A 9877-nucleotide genomic window follows, 5' to 3' on the forward strand; every position below is an offset into this window, starting at 1 on the left:
GCAGCACAGTAAGCTCTAATTGGCTGAGAGCAGTACGGTGTGTTCTGATTGGCTGAGAGCAGTATGGTGTGTTGTGATTGGCTGAGAGCAGTAAACTATATTCTAATTGGCTGAGAGCAGTACGGTGTGTTCTGATTGGCTGAGAGCAGTACAGTGTGTTCTGATTGTCTGAGAGCAGTACGGTGTGCTCTAATTGGCTGAGAGCAGTCCTGTGTGTTCTGATTGGCTGAGAGCAGTACGGTGTGTTCTGATTGGCTGAGAGCAGTACGGTGTGTTCTGATTGGCTGAGTGCAGGACAGTGTGTTCTGATTGTCTGAGAGCAGTACGGTGTGTTCCGATTGTCTGAGAGCGGTACAGTGTGTTCTGATTGGCTGAGAGCAGTACAGTGTGTTCTGATTGTCTGAGAGCAGTACGGTGTGTTCTGATTGGCTGAGAGCAGTACGGTGTGTTCTGATTGGCTGAGAGCAGTACGGTGTGATCTGATTGGCTGAGAGCAGTACGGTGTGTTCTGATTGGCTGAGAGCAGTACGGTGTGTTCTGATTGGCTGAGAGCAGTACGGTGTGTTCTGATTGTCTGAGAGCAGTACGGTGTGTTCTGATTGGCTGAGAGCAGTATGGTGTGTTCTGATTGGCTGAGAGCAGTACGGTGTGTTCTGATTGGCTGAGAGCAGTACGGTGTGTTCTGATTGGCTGATAGCAGTACAGTGTGTTCTGATTGGCTGAGAGCAGTACGGTGTGTTCTGATTGGCTGAGAGCAGTACGGTGTGTTCTGATTGGCTGAGAGCAGTATGGTGAGTTCTGATTGTCTGAGAGCAGTACGGTGTGCTCTGATTGTCTGAGAGCAGTACGGTGTGTTCTGATTGGCTGAGAGCAGTACGGTGTGTTCTGAATGTCTGAGAGCAGTACGGTGTGTTCTGATTGGCTGAGAGCAGTACGGTGTGTTCTGATTGGCTGAGAGCAGTACAGTGTGTTCTGATTGGCTGAGAGCAGTACGGTGTGTTCTGATTGGCTGAGAGCAGTACGGTGTGTTCTGATTGGCTGACAGCAGTACAGTGTGTTCTGATTGGCTGAGAGCAGTACAGTGTGTTCTGATTGGCTGACAAACATCACACACACACACTCACACTCACTCACCACGCCCGAGCCTCACACACACTCACCACGCCCGAGCCTCACACACAAAAAGTGTATACTATTGCAGTAACTCCATTTGTTGTATAAGTTAATAATGTTATAAGCTACATGGAAAAATCACTCCACACTGTAGCTACGTTAAAGCTACATCCATGATTAGAATGTCCTCGAGTCATTTCTCTTGTTTCCAACAGCTACATAACCTGATGGATTATAAACACACTGCATTAGGAGTGTAACACAATGACTCTCTCTTTTCTTTGTAGCTGCCTGCAAACTCTTTTCTACAGCATTAACATTCACCTGGACAGTTTTACACACGAAAACTTGATCCTGCAAAAATCTCTCTTTTGGTATTGTCAGCTATTGTAGTCACAGTGGTGTATAGAGGTAACTAATCCCCATGGCACAAATCCCCTGTTCCTGCCTCAGAGCTGAGGTACAGAATTTTGGTTAAAGGAGTACCACGTGTCACTTCACCACAGAAGCCAGGTTGTTAATATTAAAAACGGTGGACTTCCTGCATGTTACACTACAACAACACAATCTTCATTGCATGTACAGACAAATCTGCATGGCCTGGTTGTTCAACATGTCATTGATACACGCTCCTCTGTTAGCAAATATGTTTAGCTTTGAATTCTCTGTCCTAACTCAGAACTCAGAAAGATACAGTGATAGAACTGAAATGTCAGCTTTTAGAAACAAAACTAGCTGTAAAAAATCAGCTACTGTAGCACCAGTGAAGCATGGTGAAGAAGGGGCCTATATGTAAATATATTTTTGGACAGTAGATCACCATAAGTGGTGTAGTGCAGGAAAAAGTAGATCTCAAGTTTAAAAAAAACATGTGAACACTCCTGCTGCAGCTAATAAACAGATACTGGTAAGATTACACAGTTTTATTTACCTTAAGATCAAATCTACTATTTTCCAGCTGAGTCTCGTGAACTAAACTGTTATTATTACAGATAGAGTGGTTCTTACCAGAGTATGTTAGCGTCTCCAGTTCTTGAGCTGAAGTGATGAACATCACGTTTACAGTAACACTTTAATTGCCTCTCACTCTCAACATCCTGAGTGTCAAACACTAACAAACAGGAACTTCTTTAAGTGTGTGTGTGCCTTGTTTAAGAAATTCTAATAAAACACAAGATTAAAGATACACACCAGATTAAATCTGTAGAAGAAATACACACATGAGCACACTGCTAGTGTTAATGCACGTGTGTGTGTATCCTTAAAACCTGCTTACAGAGCCGCATATTGATGCAGCCTTTAAGATTTCAACCTGCTGAGTAACACCTAATTTGGATGGGATTATTTTTCCACAGGTACTGTAATTATTACTGAAGTATATCTTGGATTTTAGTCTGTAATTAGTATATTTATGGATATGTGGTCATGTGACCCATTAATGATCAGCCATATCCCTTACACCAATAGCTTATAATAAAGATCAAAGCAATCAGTTTGTATTAAAATGAGGTGTGTGTGCAGCATGCATGGAATTGTTAGTGTGACGAGCATGTGTACATCGTCTGGAAATCTAATCTCATCTGAATAGTACCTTAGTTTCTTTTAGAACTTTAGGACCATGTGATGGTTGTACACTGACTGGGATGAAACAAAGCCCTGGCCAAAGTAACTCTATAATTTATCTTCAAGGACTTGATCTTGATGCATATTGCTGATACAGGAAGCCAGTGGAGTGGCATGGTGCTGGGACTAACATGCATACAAATTGATAGCAAAATGTGCCACCATATTTTGGACCATGTGCAGTGGTTCAACAGTAAAAGCTGGTCAGCAGATAGTTACTATTTCTGAGCTGTGAGAAGACAAGAGCCTGAATGAGCCATTATGTTGCATATTTTCTTTAGTACTTGCACCTAAAAGGTTCATTTGGGGGCAATTATGCCACAGAGCCGGAGTCGGACCCAAATGTAGAACGCAGACAGAGGTTAAAAGGAACAGGCAGCTAAACAATAGCGAGTTCACAGTCACAACAGTCTTTACTCACTAACAGAAAGCTCAATATCCACACGAGTCGTTTGTAACGGACTACAGACTCCAGTTGCGATGGAGAGGCGCCGCTGGCTGACTCGCTAGTGGCAGCAGGGCTAATCTCCGAAAGCAGACAAATCCGAAGGGGCAGGCAGAAATCCAAGTATGAACAGTTCCAAATAATCCAAAGCCGACAGGCAGACAAACGATAAAGCGGGGGAGACATAACCAAAATACTGAAGGAAGGCAGGGTCAAAACCGGGAAGACTGACACAGGAAACAGGGCGGGATAGCTACTCAGGTACACAAGGTTAACTGAGGAGACCATCTGGCGATGAGCACATGCTGGGTGAGTCCTTATATAGTGCTGGGACACAAAATGGCCACCGCAGGAAGTGCTCCTCCAAAATGGCCGCCGACCCGGCAGTGCAAATCATGACAGTACCCCCCAAAAGGGCGTCTCACGACATCCCTCCAGGCTGCTCCGGGTGGTCTCTGTGGAACTGAGCGATGAGTTCCGGGTGTAAGATGTGCAGGGGAGGAACCCAGGAACGCTTCTCAAGGCCATAGCCTTCCCAGTCAACGAGATACTGGAGTCCTCTTCCCAAATGCCGGGTGCGCAACAGGAGGTCGACGGTGTAAGCTGGGCCTCAGTCGTTGAACCGGGCGGGTGGAGGGGTTCTGGAGGCAGGCACCAATGAGCAGGCTTGGACAGGCTTGAGCTTGGACACTTGGTACGTGAGGTGGATCTGCAAGGTTCTGGGTACCTTACAGAGCATGGCCATGGGGTTGAGCACCTTGGAGATGGGGAATGGTCCCACGAAGTGAGGAGCCAGTTTTCTGCAGGCCATCTTGAGAGGCAGGTCCCTGGTGGATAGCCAAACTGTATGGCAGTCGCGGTATGGCGGAGCTCTGCGAAGCTTACGGTTGGCCCAATTGGCATGGGTCCTGGAACTCCTTAGCAACGTGAGGCAGGCTCTTCTCCAGGTGCGCCGGCATTGCCTGACAAAGTCCAGGGCCGAGGATATGGAAGCCTCCAACTCCTGTGTGGTGAAAAGTGGGGGCTGGTACCCGTAGGCGACTTGGCGAGAGGCCCCTGGCGGCTGATGGAAGTGAGTTGTGGGCGTATTCTACCCAGACCAAGTTCGCAGATCAGGACGATGAGTCCTCCGAGCACAGAATGCACAGCCCCATCTCGAGCTCCTGGTTGAGGCGTTCTGTCTGGCCGTTGGTCTTGGGGTGAAAACCAGATGAGAAGCTGACGGTGATTCCCAGGAGCTGTCAGAATTCTCTCCAGACGAGACATGTGAACTGGGGTCCTTGGTCAGACACGATGTTGCGGGGCAGGCCGTGGAGGCGAAAGACATGTTGGACTAGGAGCTGGGCAGTTTTCTTGGCTGAGAGCAGCTTGGGCAGCAGTATGAAATGGGCCAACTTGGAAAACCGGTCCACTACGGTAAGTATGGCGGTGTTTCCTGGGGAGAGAGAAAGGCCCGTGACAAAGTCCATAGACAGGTGCGACTAGGGTCTCTTGGGTGCAGGCAGGGGTCGGAGGAATCCTGCCGGAGGGGCCTTGGACATCTTCTGCTGAGCACAGACAGGGCAGGTGGCCACAAACTCCCAGACATCCCTCCTCATGGTGGGCCACCAAAAGCGTTGTTGGACAAGTGCTTGGGTACGGGTGATACCGGGGTGGCAGAATATCCTGGAGCCGTGGCACCACCGCAGAACTTGTGAGCGAATGGATTCAGGGACAAAGAGCTTGCCCTCCAGACAGTTCTCGGGTGCGGGTTGGTTGACAGCGGCCTGCTGCACCTTCCTCTCGATGTCTAAGCAGAAAGCTCTCACCAGAACCGAGGACGAGAGGATGCATTCTTCGGGGGGCTCCTCTCCCACTGGTGAGGACTGATGCGAGAGGGCATCGGGCTTGCTGTTCTTCGAATCAGGGCGATACAACAACGAGAAGTTGAAGCGTCCAGGGTTGAATCTCTTGTCTGTCCAGAGGTACTCAAGGTTCTTGTGGTCAGTCCAGACTATGAATGGCTGCTCGGCACCCTCCAACCAGTGTCGCCACTCCTCCAAGGCTGACTTGACGGCGAGGAGCTCACGTTCCCCCGCCGCGTAGTTCCACTCGGCTGGGCTGAGTCGGCAGGAGAAGAAGGCACAGGGATGTATATGGTTGTCCTTAGGGGACCTCTGAGACAGGACGACTCCCCACGCCAAGGTCAGAGGCATCGACCTCCATAATGAACTGGAGTGTCGGGTCAGGCAGGGTTAGGTTAGGGGCCGGAAGGCTTGCTCTGCCTCCGGCAACCAGGTGAACGTATGCAGGGATGAGGTGAGCTGGTGAAGGGGCACTGTGACCGTACTGTACCCCTTGATGAATTTCCAGTAGAAGTTAGTGAAGCCCAGGAACTGCTGGAGTTGTCCCCCGGTCTCAGGGCGTGGCCAGTCCTTTACTGATTTATTGCAGTCTGGGTCCATCTGTATGCTACCAGCTGAGAGTATGAACCCCAAGAAGGTGGTGGTGCTGACATGGAATTCACATTTCTCGGCTTTTATGTACAGGTGGTCCTGTAGTAGGCACTGGAGGACAGACCGGATGTGGTGCTCATGTTCCTCCAGGGAGTGGGAGAATATCAAGATGTCGTCCAAGTAGACAAAGAGGAAGGAGTTCAGCATGTCTCGGAGGATGTCGTTGATAAGTGTCTGGAACACTGCTGGGGCATTGGTCAGGCCAAATGGCATCATCAGGTACTCGTACTGGCTGGTAGGGGTGTTGAATGCCGTCTTCCATTCATCCCCTTCGCGGATGTGGACCAGGTGATAGGTGTTCCTCAGGTCTAGCTTGGTGAAGATGGTGGCTCCCTGGACTAGCTCGAAGGCAGAGGACATCAAAGGCAGTGGGTAGCAGTTCTTGATGGTGATAGCATTGAGCCCTTGGTAGCTGATGCAAGGGCGAAGAAATTTGTCCTTCTTCTCCACAAAGAAAAATCCCACTCCGGCGGGGGAAGACAGGTGGATAATGGCTGCAGCGAGGGACTCCTAAATGTATGTGGCCATCGCCTCCCTCTCAGGTCTGGTGAGGTGGTAAAGGCATCCACGTGGGGGCATGGTTCCAGGTAGGAGATATAGAACTGTTCTATGGTGGTAGATTCTCACAATTGAAGAATCTTTAGATCAGCATTAGCACCAACAGATGCATCATTTCTGAAAGGCTACTGACTTACAATATCCAGGTAGTACCATGGCTGGTGAAATCTGCTACCCTAGGTACTGTTTTCTGTAGTCCTGCCCATGGGACCACATGTCTGAGCTTCAGAACCACAGGCCTACAACTTATGTGGACCGTTAGCTGCTCCCAATGGTCTATGTGTCCATATAACTTTCCATCTCTCAGAAAAACAAACTTATCCAAGACATTATTAAACGTGTTACTAAAAAAACACAGAGTAGTTTTTAGTTTATTTAGCGGAGGTAGATGGATGGCAAAATCTGTCCATTCTTATTGCTGAGCTATGCTAATGCAGCATGTCAGGATAGAGAAAAAGACACAAATAACACATACCTTATTAATTTGTCTGAACATGACGCCCAGTAACATTTCACAGTATTAGCACAAAATCCGTTTTCGGTGTTTCTAGTATTAATCGCTAAAATAAATGAATGAAACAAAAGTGGAGATTGTGAGTTTCTCTCTCTACCCCATTTGTAAATCAAGTGACCGCATGTGGGGTCCTGACCCCAGGTTGGGAACCCCTGGGTTAGTGTGTGTCTATGGTAGCTGATACACTGCAATGGCTGAGCTGCATTACTGGACGATTTAGCACATGGCGCACACAGGAGGTGCTCTTTCAGCATTTAGTCATCATCAAGTTTTGTGTCCACGGCTAATTATAAAATAGCCATGCTGTGAATGCTCTTGGTAATTTAATCCTGATTGGCATTTATCAACATAGACATTTCAGTATGAAGAAAATAAGCGAAACTTTTGAAAATCTAGTGGAAAAATTTAATTTAGTTTGGCTACAAAAATATTAACACAACTTTACTGAAACATAAACAAGGCCCATTAAGAGTAAAACAGCAATTATTGTAGCAATTGATTTACCAAATGTTTATTGTAGCTACACTGTAAAAATAGCAATTATGTGGTTTAATTAAGGCTAATGCAAATGCTATATCAGCTACTTAAATATCAAACATGTGATTTAACTGATGCTGATGTTAGCCAAACATTATTAGTTAACTTGCATGTAAACAAGTTTATAACTGCTATAATGTAACTGGGAACAGAAACTAACTTGTTTCATCAAAGTTCCACAACATTACATGTGACTACAAACTGATAAAATGTATGCCAGCACATTCCTTTATATCTTTAATATTCTTCAATGATAATTATTTTACTGGCAGAAAAACAAGTGATGAAAAAGTGCAGCTTTTCAGGAGTTGTCCTTTTTTCTCTCCTCCCTGAAACATACAAAACAAAACCACACATCCATCAGCTCTTTACAGAGGTCATGTTTAAAACCTGAAGTATTAAATAAATAAATAAATTTTATTAATTAATTAAGCTGAGTCTACCATTAAATAAATAACTCCATAAGGCGTGGCTCCTGAAGTGCCAAGAGTCAGAAGGACACGGAGCAGCAACCATCGCGAGGCCTTGGGGGGAGCAACAACGATGGTCAAAGAAGGAGGTAGAGCCAAGGCCGAGCAAGGGGGAGGAACGATATCTTCAGCCGAGCAGGGAGGCGGAGCAACATCCTCAACCAAGCAATGGACAGTGCAATATCATCAGTCGGGGTGGGCAGGGGAGTAAACTAACCAGCTGGGCAGGGCAGGGGGGCGACATCTTCAGTGGGGCAGGGGAGCAGAGCGATATCCTCAGTGGAACATGGAAGCTGGGTGACATCCTTGGCAGAGTCGGGTGGGGGGTCGACGTCCTCAGTGGGACGGGGTGGGAGGGCAATGAAGAGTCTCCTGCTCTGGGCTCATGCCTTCTCCTCATCCCGTCTATCCCACTTAGCACAAATGTCTCTCCAGCTGGTGAGCAGCTTCTCAAGGTGGTGTTGTCTCTCCTCGGGAGCACAGACCCACTCCTGCTGCAGCTCTGCCAGTTCTGCTGCATCCATGCGTGGCTGGAGCATTATATACGTAGGTTTTTGTTTGTTCCTGTGTTCACATGTGGAGGGAGATTTCTGTTACTGTTAGTCCTGTGCATAGTATTTGTTTTAGCCTAGCTTCCTGTGTCCTAGTTCCTGGTTTCCCTGTGTCCCTTGTTTGTTTCTTTGTTGCTTCTTGTTTCTTTATTAAAGAGGTTCTGCACCTGCATCCATCTTCATGGACTCCGTTATGACAGTTACACATAGCTGTGGCATATTCTACAGAAAGTGGGCACACTAGAGTATGGTGTAAACAATTCAAAATAACAGAATTTCATTTTTTCCAAAAACAGATTGTTCAGTACAATAGAAACTAAAATAAAGTAACTGTATAAGCAATCACTGTGTTTTTAGATTTGTTATTTTTCAGTTAGAATGATTTTATTTCAGAAAATATTTAGAAAGTGGACAGAAAACAATCCCACAATACCGAAAACAATGCTTTATCCCAGTTGCGAATGTAATAATGGATCAAATAATGGATTCACTAACTGTCCATGATGGAGGAGTAACGCTCGCAAGTTTACATTCTGAGAGCCACTTTTATTATAATTCAGAAATGGCCCCATCATAGAAAATCACATGCACTAGGGATCGTTTGACTTTGATTTCACCAGCTGCAAGTGGATAATTTGCATTAATGTTTCTCAAAATTAGTTTAAAATATTCTGTCCACTGAAGTAACTATTGCTTCAAATAACATATGCATCATTCAAGAAGAGAAATATGTAATCTACATGTTTTTGTGGTGAAATAAGTGTTGAAATGAGGAAAAAACAGCACAGCCATGGACTGTGTATGTAGATGAACTGAAGAACTGTTGTGAACACACAAGGAATCATGAGATCGTGCAAACGTTACCGATAGACAGAATTCTTCTGTCTATCCAGATTATGATTGGGCCAGGACTGAAGTTTGATGTGAAGACTCCTTTTAGTGAAAAAAGACCAAGTAAAACAGAAATAATTGATTGCTTTGGATTTCATCAGAAAAAATAGATGGGATAATTTCTGCCTACTTTCTGTAGAACATGCCGTATGTTATTAACATAATAAAATGTTTAAATATTATAGCAGTCATAAATTATAAATCTGGAATTTAAAAAAGCCTCCACCACCACCAAGTCTAGTCCTTCTTGTTACTAATGTTTATGCCTGAAATACCCTTAAAATATTCTTCAAACCTGAAGAAGAACTGTGTCAGATATTTGACCCTGTTTGGATCAGTTCCAAAATCTAATCAGTTCATCTGCTGGTTACAATCATAATTCCAGATAGATCCTACAAACATTCAACCATTCGCTCTTGAGATATCGAGCTAACGAGAATCTCGGACAGACACACACACAGAGGTTAAATATAAAGAGCTCAATAATAATAATAATAATAATAATAATAATAATAATAATAATAATCTTTATTTATATTCATTTTGAGTCAAATTCTCAAAGTGCTTTATGTGAAAGAATAAATATTACACAAAGAATAAAACAATAAATAATATGTAAGGATAGAAAAGACGAAAAATAATTAAATAAAAGTTACAAATTTTTAAACATAAAAATTGAA

This window comes from Pangasianodon hypophthalmus, chromosome 18 (assembly GCF_027358585.1).
Source record: "Pangasianodon hypophthalmus isolate fPanHyp1 chromosome 18, fPanHyp1.pri, whole genome shotgun sequence".
NCBI lineage: Eukaryota > Metazoa > Chordata > Actinopteri > Siluriformes > Pangasiidae > Pangasianodon > Pangasianodon hypophthalmus.